The sequence below is a fragment of the Ruditapes philippinarum genome, unplaced genomic scaffold (assembly GCF_026571515.1).
Source record: "Ruditapes philippinarum isolate M1 unplaced genomic scaffold, ASM2657151v2 ctg1277_1_1_1_1, whole genome shotgun sequence".
NCBI classification, from domain to species: domain Eukaryota; kingdom Metazoa; phylum Mollusca; class Bivalvia; order Venerida; family Veneridae; genus Ruditapes; species Ruditapes philippinarum.
In genome coordinates this window covers 129,954-142,081 of record NW_026860440.1, presented here as the reverse complement: position 1 = coordinate 142,081, position 12,128 = coordinate 129,954, and the positions used below count along the sequence as shown (strand labels likewise).

Below are 12,128 nucleotides of genomic sequence, written 5' to 3'. Positions count from 1 at the left end.
AATAACCTCTACTGCATTACGAAAGCAGTAGAAATATGGTGATAAATACAGAAAAAATCTATCATTAATCCCACATAACATGTAAATTGTTACTTAAAGTTAAATCTTGAAATCTTTTTACTTTTCTTACAATCTTAGTACATTTCTCTCGGTTTTGATTTTAATTATAAATAATGTTGGTTCATCTAGATGCATGCAGCTTTAAGATATAATGACATTAAAATATTATTATAAATGTATAACTGTTATTTAATGTCATTCGGACATTCATTTATAGTACATGTATGTTACTTAGAATTACATTTACTGGATTCAAGTATACATGATAGTGATGTATGCAAATGTACTGAATCCAGTAGACAAATTAAGTATCAAATCAGATTTATCTGGCAAATGTTAAATGAGAGATACCCATGTATATTTGAAATAAAGATTTCATTAAACATTTCATGCAATCATTTTACCATGATTCTAAAAAATAAAACAATTACATGTTGCATGTACATGTGTAGTTATATAAACACTTTGAAAGGGGTTTGTTATTCACCTTTTTATATAAAAGGTGAATTTTATAAAAGGGGGGTAACTTTGCTGCAGTTTTCTAAGATATTGCTCTGGCCAGAAGTTTTACTTTACAAAATGTTCATCCTTATATAACAAAGAACAATCACTCAACAAAACACTTGTGGATTATCATGACATTTCAGATACAATTTAGATTATTCATTCGTGTCAATGTTGATTAATACTACCAAAGCAGTTCAATATTTGGCACTAGATAGAAAGTTTCCTTGAAAAATAAATGGCTATTCAAAAATATATAAAGGGCCATAACTAAAAACACACACCTGGTTTAAGACTAAATTCAATATGAATCTTTACTTTTATTTATTGAAATACATGTACACATATCATGTCAACATCTTTTAAAATCAACCATGTCAGTTTTGAGATATACTCTTTTCCTTTAACCCTTTCACTGCTTATGCCGTCCCTGTTATTTTCGGCGTATTTGCCATAAGGACGGTTTTAGCCGTTTCTATAATAATAATAGTAATAATAATAAATTAATAATAATAACAATAAGAATAATAATAAATATAAAGAAGATTATACCATCGACAATAATTATTATTATACTAACAGATTTGGAAACATATATAATTATTATAATACTAATGACAAATAATAATAATTAGATTAATTAATAATATAGTTATTACTTTGAAAACCGTCTGGCAAATAGGTGATCAATAACACAATAACCCTCTGGCAGCGAAAGGGTTAAAATACATGTACCTATTTTGAAATTACTTAATTTGATACGTTCTATTATTAGTTAGCGCGCATGCAGTACTGCGTGACGTAAGGAAAATATCCTTCCCTGGTTGGTCGCTATTTATGTAAATACTTTAAATAGTAACGCACAGAATGCCCTCATGAATGATCACTAGTTACTTTACATATTAAATGTGTGATTTTCCTCCGATTTTAATTTTTGTATTCGAAAGAATTTTTTAGGTCGAATGCCCTGGCTGATTTGGCGGAAATAAAAAAAAAATCTGATTTTTTTAAGCTGAAAAAACTTTTGAGTCGGGGCAATTCCGCTGGGTCGGCCGGCAATAGCAAACAGATAATTTTTTAAGAGTGGCCCAAAGGTTCCTAAGTTAAACTCTATAAGACTTCAGATTTAAACAGTATTTAAGGAGCAAAAATACATTGTATCTTATTATAAACATTCATGCTTAATTTCATTATATCAACACAACTGTTAATAATAGTTCAATATAACAAGAGCTGTCGGTAGGACAGCATGCTCGACTATTCTAAGTGCTTGATAGTAAAAGAGCCTTGATAATGTTCAATTTTTTAAGTTCACAAAAGGGCTAATTTTTTTTATAAATTCATGTTTTAGGCCTTAGGAAGAGTCTAATTATACAGTATTGGCTTGACTATTCGGAAGGTAATGTCACAAGGGTGTTTTATTGAGTATAATAATACTAATTACCTATGAATACATAAATTTGACAGAAATGGTACAAAGGCTTGTTATTAAGATGTTTTATGAAGTAAATCACTGCTTTATTATTATGAATGCATAAAATTGTCCCAAAAAAGGCACAAACCCTTCAGCAATTATTGAGAAAACAGCTTACAAGCAAAACTTTACCATGAATTTCTAAGTTGAAAAAGGGGAGAAAAATCAGCCTAAATGCAAGATAGAATTATGGATCTTTGTCAGTGACCTACAATTATGACCCTAAATGCATATGTGAAGTTTTAAATAAATATCTTTAAAAGTTATTGAGATATGTAAAACTTGCATGTAAACATTAACCAAGAGACTAAGTAGAAAAGGGGATATGAATCAGCCTTAATGCAAGATAGAGTTATGGAACTTGGTCAGTGACATACAATTATGACCCTCCAATTATGACCCTAATTGCATGTGTAAAGTTTCAAGTAAATATCTTTGAAGACCTTTAACCTTTAACTAAAATTTCTAAGTTTCAAAGGGGCAAATAATTCTGCAAATATTGCTGGCAGAGTTATGCAATTTTGCAAACTGATGTACATTGTTACTATGAAAAAGTGTTTTAAATTTCAATTGAATATCTCAAGCAATAATTGAGATATTTGACTTTACAAAAAAACTTTAACCAAAGTTCCAAAGGGGCATAATTCTGTCAATATTGTAGGCAGAGTTATCCAACTTGTCAATCTGATGTACCTTGTTACTATAAATAAGTATTGTAAGTTTCAATTGAATATCTCAAGCAATAATTGAGATATTTGACTTTACAAAAAACTTTAACCAAAATTTCTAAGTTAAAAAGGGCCATAATTCTGTCAATATTGTAGGCAGAGTTATCCAACTTGTCAATCTGATGTACCTTGTTACTATAAATAAGTATTGTAAGTTTCAATTGAATATCTCAAGCAATAATTGAGATATTTGACTTTACAAAAAACTTTAACCAAACTTTCTAAGTTAAAAAGGGGCATAATTCTGTCAATATTGTAGGCAGAGTTATCCAACTTGTCAATCTGATGTATATTGTTACTATAAATAAGTATTGTAAGTTTCAATTGAATATCTCAAGTAATAATTGAGATATTTGACTTTACAAAAAACTTTAACCAACGCAGACGCCGACGCGGACGCTGACGCCGACGCCGACGCCGACGCCGACGCCGACGCCGGGGCGACTACAATAGCTCTCATATTCTTCGAATAGTCGAGCTAAAAATGCCTTATTTTCAATAAAGAAGGGCCATACTATTTGTGTATGACATTTGGTGAGCGTCATTTCACTTAAACCATTTAAAGATATGGATCCAGACAGGAGAACAGACAAACAACCATTGTAACCCCAGTTCTGTTGCATAAAAACAAAGCATACATGACTGTGAACTCTCCCAATTTGAGCGGGAGACACCATCTTTCTCCTGTCAAAATTTTTAACTATTTTTCTTAGAATAAGGGGTGTTTTAAAAAAAAAAAGAAATCTCACCCTTTTTCATTACAAATTTCCTACTATGTCTATTGTCAATTAAAAAATCTACCTCTTTTTGCAGTAAATTCTCCCTCTTGAACATTGAAAAAAGTTCACATGTATGACAATGAGCAACTACATAATTGCCAATGCTGAACATTGCCCTAGTCCAACTTATTGTACTGCGCGACGAGATATTGTGCGATTTTCGTGTCTGGGCAATATCTCGCCTCTCAAAGCGACATTCTGCCCCAGAACGAAAATATCTCAGAATCAAGCTTTGGCATGTCAATATATTTTGACAAAACATTGCCCATATTCAAATACTAACTTACACAGTAATGATTTGATTTTGATTGATTATAATACAACATGTACTCATAGTAATACAAAGCTCAATCAAAATCAAATCATTTTTTTTCCAACAAAGCAAGCTAAAGTAATAGCGAGTTCGACGAGCTGGCCCGAAGGGCCTGCTCGCAAAGTGAGCTTTACGGTAACGCGAGTACCTGCTAAGTGATGGTTTTGAAAACTTTCGTCCAAAGTACCAAATTGGACACATCGCAACCTTTCGAATTTAAAGATAACGGTAAAAACTGAGGAATTCTGACTGAAAACGGATGTGTAGACTGGTCACCTGCGCACATCTATGGGAACCATAATTGGACAGGGAACCAGAATAACGGAAGCTGTGTATAAAAAATGAAAATCGAAAGCGCCATTTTGTTTGAAATCTGAAAAATAAAAACAATTTTTTGTCGAATTTTGTTGTAAAAATTATCTAGAATGAAAGAAAATGGTCTAACTAAGAAAATGAATCCGAACACCAATATCTTTTATTCAGTCGTTAACGCTGTACAGACGTTTAAAGTATTGTTTACGTGACATCACAATGTAGCGCCAAACAGCACGTGCAAAACAAACAAATCAAGTACGCTATTTTAATGTCGCAAACGTTTAAAGTTTTACAGTTATTTCACTTAAAATAAACTTTATTTCGCTTGAAAAATTATAGAGTGAAATAAAACAAACAAAGTTTTATCAACGTTTTCAAAACTCGTTATTCATTTCACGACAGGGACGGGGTCATATTTAACACAGTACGTGTGACGTCACACGCACTCCGTCTCGTCACTGCATTTGAGATTGTTTCATACTATTTCACGTAAAAAGTACATCGAGCTCGCTTTGAGGCTTTGCCTTTTTCATATTACATTATAGTTACCTGAAGAAGCCTTACTCTTAATCCAAGTTTTCAAACTCATATTAAATTTTGTCAAAACATAAGTGCTTTATCTATTTTTAAAAAAGTAACTATATGGTGTTTGTACATTTAATGAGTCTGTCACAGAATAAATTCATGTTAAGTATAGACAATTCAAACTCTCTTTTGGGAAAAATTCACCATGTTCTGTAGAGGCTAGAGCTTATTGTCTCATTTTCAGCATAAATTTTCAGTATTTTCAGCCCATTATTAATTTTACTAGATCATCATCAAGTCTGGGATCGGAGGAATCCAAATTGAAATCCAGTGTTGCATCTAGGCCGCGCAATTGCGCGATTTGCGCATTTTTTATGCAGATCGCGCATTTTATTGAAGTCAGTGCGCGCCAAGTCCCGCATCTGACAATCTTTTCAACTTAATTCAGTTTATCTTCATCGTATCTTAAACGCTTCAGCCATGTTTGTTTTCACTTGTGGTTATGACTAAAATACTAAAATACTAAATCGCGTGTAGCAGCCGACTAAGTCATCTCGCGTGTGTTTTGTAGTATTCGTCAATATTTTATTTTTTCTACTTCCGTTTTTGAGCGGACGATAGCTGTCAAAAATGCCTGAATGTAAAATAAATGAACTCTATTCGGTATGTCATATTGTAAGGTCAATGTATGTCCCCCACATCTTTTTCAAATCCCCCATATTTTTCAATTGAGTGGGGGACAATCCCCCATAATTTTGAAATTCTAGATGCAACACTGAAATCATAATGTAATATACTTTTTTTGACGTTTACAACACTTACCATGTCGTTACAAAGGATGTACACCAGTAGGATCAACATACACAGACGGAAGAGACGTTGTAACACAGTGTTTTCAATTACATGTACTTATCCGAATAAAAAATATCCGGAAGAACTGCAAATTTACATTTTGTATTTGTATGATTTTTTTAACAATCATTGACTAGGATAACTGCTAAGTTTGTTTGGAGATTAGTTCTTAAATGCATATTGTGATGGTGATTGCATTAATCAAAACTTAATAACATAATAACGAGTAATTATTTACCTTTTCGTTTCAGTACATGGGCGCCGCCATTTTTAATAATTCGTACTCAAAATTTTCGTATCTATATCTATCTTCCTTTAATGTGAAACCCCTAGCGGAGACGTAACATGTTTAGCAGTTACCTCTATGACTATAGTTGTTGGAAATGATAATAAGACCAATTTCCAGGAATTTTATCATTATTATTTAAAAAGATGACATAAATATTTCCCATTATCAAAAGGCACATCCATATGTAGTATTAGTTATGGTCCCAGTTAATGGAGTAATGGAGCAGGGAACCCTTCATAGATTAATCCTCGGAGGAGCATTGATAAACTTATGTATTGAACATGTTATTGAGCTGAATAAACGTGGGGCATTTAATTAAGCTAATGTGCAAAGATAAAAAATGTAGGAATCAAAGCTTGCTTTATGATGATGACAATACTAACATTAACCGTGGGTTCAATGAGAATGTTTGGTTTAAAAAGTTTTGACAAGAATTTTAATGTTAATAGTAGTAACTTATGGAATGGTGATAATAATTTCAGCAATTCACATTAGATTTAAGGTACATATACATTCAATGATTATTTCGCTGACAGTGTTGGGGAGACACTTAATGAAAGACTTGCTTGTTATAAGTTTGCACTTTTGGTTTACATTGTTGAAAGCATAATTTTCTACAGTTTATTATTTCATTCAGATTGGTTCTTGCACCATAAAAACGTATCATTACAGTTCCAAATCAACATTTTTGGCATTGTGGCATATACATTTGTATTAGACCATTTTGGTCGTGGACCTCTTTGGAGGTCTATAAATACCGTTGGATACACCTATATTAGTTAAATGAGCTAGTATTGTCATCACGCCCGTTTAACTCACAACGAGTGAAAAATGTCCATCGGTAAAAATGTTGTGAGCAACTTCCGTTCCTCGTTGTGAGCACCCATCTATGACAAGTGACACGATAAACAAGGTGAGTTTTTCATAATTTTTGAAGATTACAGACATTTATGTAAAAATATCGGAATGCAGTTAGCTAGCGATGTGTTTTCCGAGTATGCACATGTAAAGATATTGCCTGTTGGTGGACAATTTGATGGAAATACCGTGCGACGCAGTCACTCGGGGTAGCTGGAAAACTGGAGACAACTTCTCTTTAGACCTAATTTAACATTGAAAACGTCGATTCTGTTGACGTTTTGTGCATTCTAACCTAAAACAGATGCCCACAAGTCTTCAGCGTAAATTATTATCTGAAAGTCTTCGTAGAAACGAAGATATACTCTTTTTTACTTTAATCCTCGTTGTGAGCACCATAACCTCGTTGTGAGCAAGACAAGCGCAGTGCTTTTATGGTTTTAATATGTAATTCAAATGGCAAGAATACAATTTTCAATCTGCCAAAAGCAATCAAAACGTTTTTGTACAATAGTTTTTCTTTGCAATAGTTTTTCTTTTTCTTTTTTTTTTTTTTTTTTTTTTTTTGATTATTATTCTTCATATTCACAAGTCATCAGATTAACAGAAGAACTAATCAGTGGAGGTAAATCAGGTATTTTATTTCGTATACTCTAGTGTGGCACGAGTGAACATCACGGGGTGTTTATGAACATTTCAACAATTTCCCAATCTGTGTGATACACACATACATGTGTTTATCCTGAGCTGAAGACTGACCAAGTTATGTAAAACAAGAACTATCACGGTAAGTTGACAATGCCCTGAAGTGGTGTTTTGTCCTTTTGATTTATGGACCAGATAGACTATTTGTTTTTGGACAATTAGATCTTCAATGTAAAGGTAATTCAAGGTCAAGGTGAAATAAATATAGGTCAGTTGGAAGGTCTTGTCCAAAGGGGCATTGTGTCCAAATATGAATTAATTCCACTTACTTATAAAGAACTTATGACCAATGTTAAAGTTTTTGGATGTTCTATAAGGTCATTCACGGTACAAGGTAAAAAAAATACAGATCAGTTTGAAGGTCTTGCCTAAAGGGGTGTTGTTTCAAAATATGAGTAGAATCCGTATACTAATAAGAAAGTTATGACCTATTTTTAAGTTTTTGGACAATTTGATCTTCAAGGTGAAGGTCATTCAGGGGTCAAGGTCAAAAGAATATAGGATAGTTGAAAGGCCTTGTCCAAAGATGTGTTGTGCCTAAACATTATCCAGGACATTATGGCCAATCTTAAATGTTTTTGGACAATTTGACCTTCAAGGTAAAGGCCATTTAGGGGTCAAGGTAAAAAAAATACAGGTCCGTAGGAAGGTGGTAAGGGATGTTGTGTTCAAATATGAATCAAATCCGTTTACTAATAAGGAAGTTATGACCAATGTTAAAGTTTTCGGACAGATTGACGGACAGTTCAAAACTAATATGCCTCCCTTTGGGGTATGCACAACGTCTTGCAAAGAAATGCTGCTGTGCAAAAACGTTTAGATTGCTGTGGTAGATTGAAAATTAGATTTCCACCATCTGAATTACAGATCAAAACCATAAAAGCACTGCGCTTGTCTTGCTCACAACGAGGTTATGGTGCTCACAACGAAGATTAAAGCAAAAAAGGGTATATCTTCGTTTCTATGAAGACTTTCAGATAATAATTTACGCTGAAGACTTGTGGGCATCTGTTTTAGGTTAGAATGCACAAAACGTCACCAGAATCGACGTTTTTAATGTTAAATTAGGTCCAAAGAGAAGTTGTCTCCAGTTTTCCAGCTACCCCAAGTGACTGCGTCGCACGGTATTTCCATTAAATTGTCCACCAACAGGCAATATCTTTACATGTGCATACTCGGAAAACACATCGCTAGCTAACTGCATTTCGATATTTTTACATAAATGTCTGTAATCTTCAAAAATTATGAAAAACTCACCTTGTTTATCGTGTCACACGTCAAAGATGGGTGCTCACAACGAGGAACGGAAGTTGCTCACAACATTTTTACCGATGGACATTTTTCACTCGTTGTGAGTTAAACGGGCGTGGTCATGTACGATGTTTCTCATTACCATGACTTCAAAGATCCAAGCATTTTGTGTTGCAGAGTTAGATACTGAATGTCATATCAAGTTATATGACATTTTGGACATTGAAACTTATTCAATCATTTGATGCTACAGTAAGGTATATATCCGTATTAATGTAATAAATTGACATCCGAGCAGCGATCAGTATCTCAAAGGACGCCACATACATGTACACACACGACAAAAGAAACCAAATGGCAAAGGGGGAAAATCGTTGTGATTTTGGGCTTGTTTCGTCCTTGATTTGCTCACGGGTCTTAATTACATAAATCCGTGATTTTCTTGAATCAGTTTCAGTAAACTATCTGTTTATTTATTTTCCATATATAAATCGTCTATTGTGCAGTGTTCGAACCAACTGTGTTTTGGTTCTGAGAGACAAGCGATCTCATAGCTAGGTATAGACCCTATTTATTTTATCGTTGATATAATTGATTGCAACTTTTGAAACATGTTATTTATATCTGATTAGTGATACGATAGCGCGTCTGGAAAATTTCCTTTATTAACATCATAATGTTAAGTAAGCCTCTTTTCACGACAAACTGTTCAAGATGTAAAAAGATAAATTCAAATAAAAGACACATAAAATCTTTAAAATATGGTATATGAGGCAGGGAAATTATATATATTAATGGGGAAAACACTTGTATTTCGATGAGATTATTGATAGATCTTAATCTAATATAATTCTAAGATTGAACCAAGGTGCTTGTATGCACACTGCAAATTGATGTTTTTGCTGTTTCATTTTGCTGTTTTAGCGATACAGGAGACTGTGTACGATATCATTTTCAAGGCGCATGAAGTCTAAAGTCTAAAGTTCGCTTTGGCATGGGACTATCGTCAAACTTTAACATATTATTTGTAAACCTATGAAAGATAATTATACCATTGTGCATGCATTTGTAGAATAGGTTAATATAAATGAAGTATTTATAAGCAGGTCGTAAAAAACGTGCAAGAGGTTTTCAAGTTGCTTCGGCACAAAAAAAGTAAACATTGCATTTTTTAATTTTATTGATTTTATTTTTCAGACATGAGTCTGGAATCGGGATAGAACCATATCAGATATTTGTAACCAGACGGAGAGGTAATTGTGTTGCGTCCTTGTACCCATTTCTGTTAGAATAATACAATGTATATTTAATAAAATACAAACACAAATCTTCAGTTAAATGTCCCGTATGGTGTCCTGCTGGTCTTCTTGCCGGTGTCACTGTGTTATGGGATGCGTTCATTCATTCCTTCCTTGCTGATCTGCTTTTCCTATTCTATTCCATAGAGATTCACGGACACATACCAATTATAAAGTCGTCAAAATATATGATTTTACCAGAAAAACATTAGGAGAGCTAAGGAAGAACGACAAAACAACATGCAATGTAAATGCACTTTGTAATAGAAAATCTGGAATATTATAGATCTCATGGTAGCAATGAAAACAACAAAACTCTATGAAAACCGCAAACTTGGTTTGACTGAGTCTGTTCATGAGTGATAGTTGAAAAGTGCATCATCCCTTACGCCCCTAGCACTGGCTGAAGCGGTATTCGATCTGAGTCTTGTCAATATTCATAAATACAAAAAAAATGTAGTTGTTAAGGTGAAACATTATCATCGTTTAAAAGCAAGATTGTTTGTAATGTAAGTCTATTAATTATATTTGTCTGTTAGTCTATTATTGTTAACTAGTTTTAAGAATCGGATCTTCATAAACAATTACACTGCTTCGTAAGTCTAAATAATGATTTTTTCTATTTTGTATATGTCTTAACAGTATATTAAAGTTACCATTTTTATTTCTTTTTCTATTTATCTTCCCTAAACGAAGTCTTCGCAATTAAATTGTATTCAACTGGTTTGTTTCATACTGTCTAATGTAAAATTTACTATTTGTTACAGAATTTGCGTCTTTACAATACCATTTATAATATTTAACCCCGTTAGTGCGAATTTTATAACATAGATAATATTTATGAATGTCTACAAAACGCATGCTTTTCATTCAAGAGGCTTATAAAATTGCAGATTTTTAGAGACAATAACAACGCGACTGATTCAAGGTTTTATATAAGTAGTGCACAATGTATACTAGTGCATATCTATAAAACTGTTGGAACTTAGATAACTCATAAACTGCGTGATTTTTTTGCACGTTGAACTACGCTGGTGCATTTTAATAAATTATTTTTCATGATTTGAATATGCACCAATTTGTGGAAAAATGTCAATGAAAATCATTTAATATATCAATAAAAATATTTCATCTTATCAAAAACAGATGAGCGCAGACTGGTTCCAATAACAAAATGATTAGGCATGTGAAGTGAAACTTTCGTAGAGCTGTGACTGTTGGCAATACGTTCTTTACCCTTGGTGTCCGGACATACGGTTGACTGATTGGTTTGTTTTTAATCAGCTCCTGCTGGGTTAATATAGTGCACTTAGTGAATCCGCGCACTTGATAAGTCAGCGACCACAGACCCACTATATCAATATGTCACGGGTGTTCCTAGCCTATATTTTACTTGTGTGTTTGTAAGGGTCTCGCGTTTCAATATTCCGACATAAGCAATGGGTCATTTATCATTTTTCAAAACAGATATACCTCACAACAATCTTGCTAACGATGTCTTTTTTTCAACTGAACAACTGTTTTTGAATACATAATCAGCGCAGAATAGTTTCAATTGAAAAGTGTGTAAGTTTAATGTTGTGATGAAAAAAGGTCAAAATAGAATTTAATTACAATGTAAAATGAAATCTTCAGATAGCCTACATCGTGGACAATTGAACATAAATTGCTGTAATCTAAATCGTGGACATATATATCTGTATTTCAATCTCTGCCTATAACTATGAATATAATAACGAGGAAATTTGTATCATTTTATTACATGAACAGTGATACAAAATATAATAGCTGTTTCTAATGTCACATGAAATAGTTGGGAAAAACATGCTATCAAATTTAGAAACTCGGATAATAAAATTGTGTTTTTAATTTAATCAAATAATAAAGTATCAGATATAAAAATCCCATATAATAATTTCATTGGCAATGATAAACATATATTGATAACTATGTTTTAAAAAAGCAATGCTATAATACTTTGATGCCCTCTATGACAACAATATAACCTTTGATTTGTTGATGCAGATCTGAAGTTTGTAACAAAAACAACAATCGCGTTTGTTATTCACTTTACTGACATCTAGGGTTATCATGTTCTTCTTTGTGGCTGATATGTATGCCAAAAGTTTTATTCTAATTAAAAACAGAACAGTTATATTTAATTAAAACTCAACCCG

At 32.9% G+C, this 12,128-nt stretch overlaps 1 protein-coding gene across 4 annotated transcripts in view; it reads right to left on the bottom strand.

The window, feature by feature from the left end:
- The window catches only part of LOC132760086 (transcription initiation protein SPT3 homolog), a 51,473-nt gene extending 45,641 nt beyond the window's left edge, over positions 1–5,832 (bottom strand). For all 4 annotated transcript variants that reach the window (XM_060751979.1, XM_060751978.1, XM_060751981.1 and 1 more), the window contains exon 1: positions 5,789–5,832. The gene's annotated coding sequence lies outside the window, so the exon portion shown is untranslated. The remainder of the gene's footprint in view (positions 1–5,788) is intronic.
- Between the last annotated feature and the right edge of the window lie 6,296 nt (positions 5,833–12,128).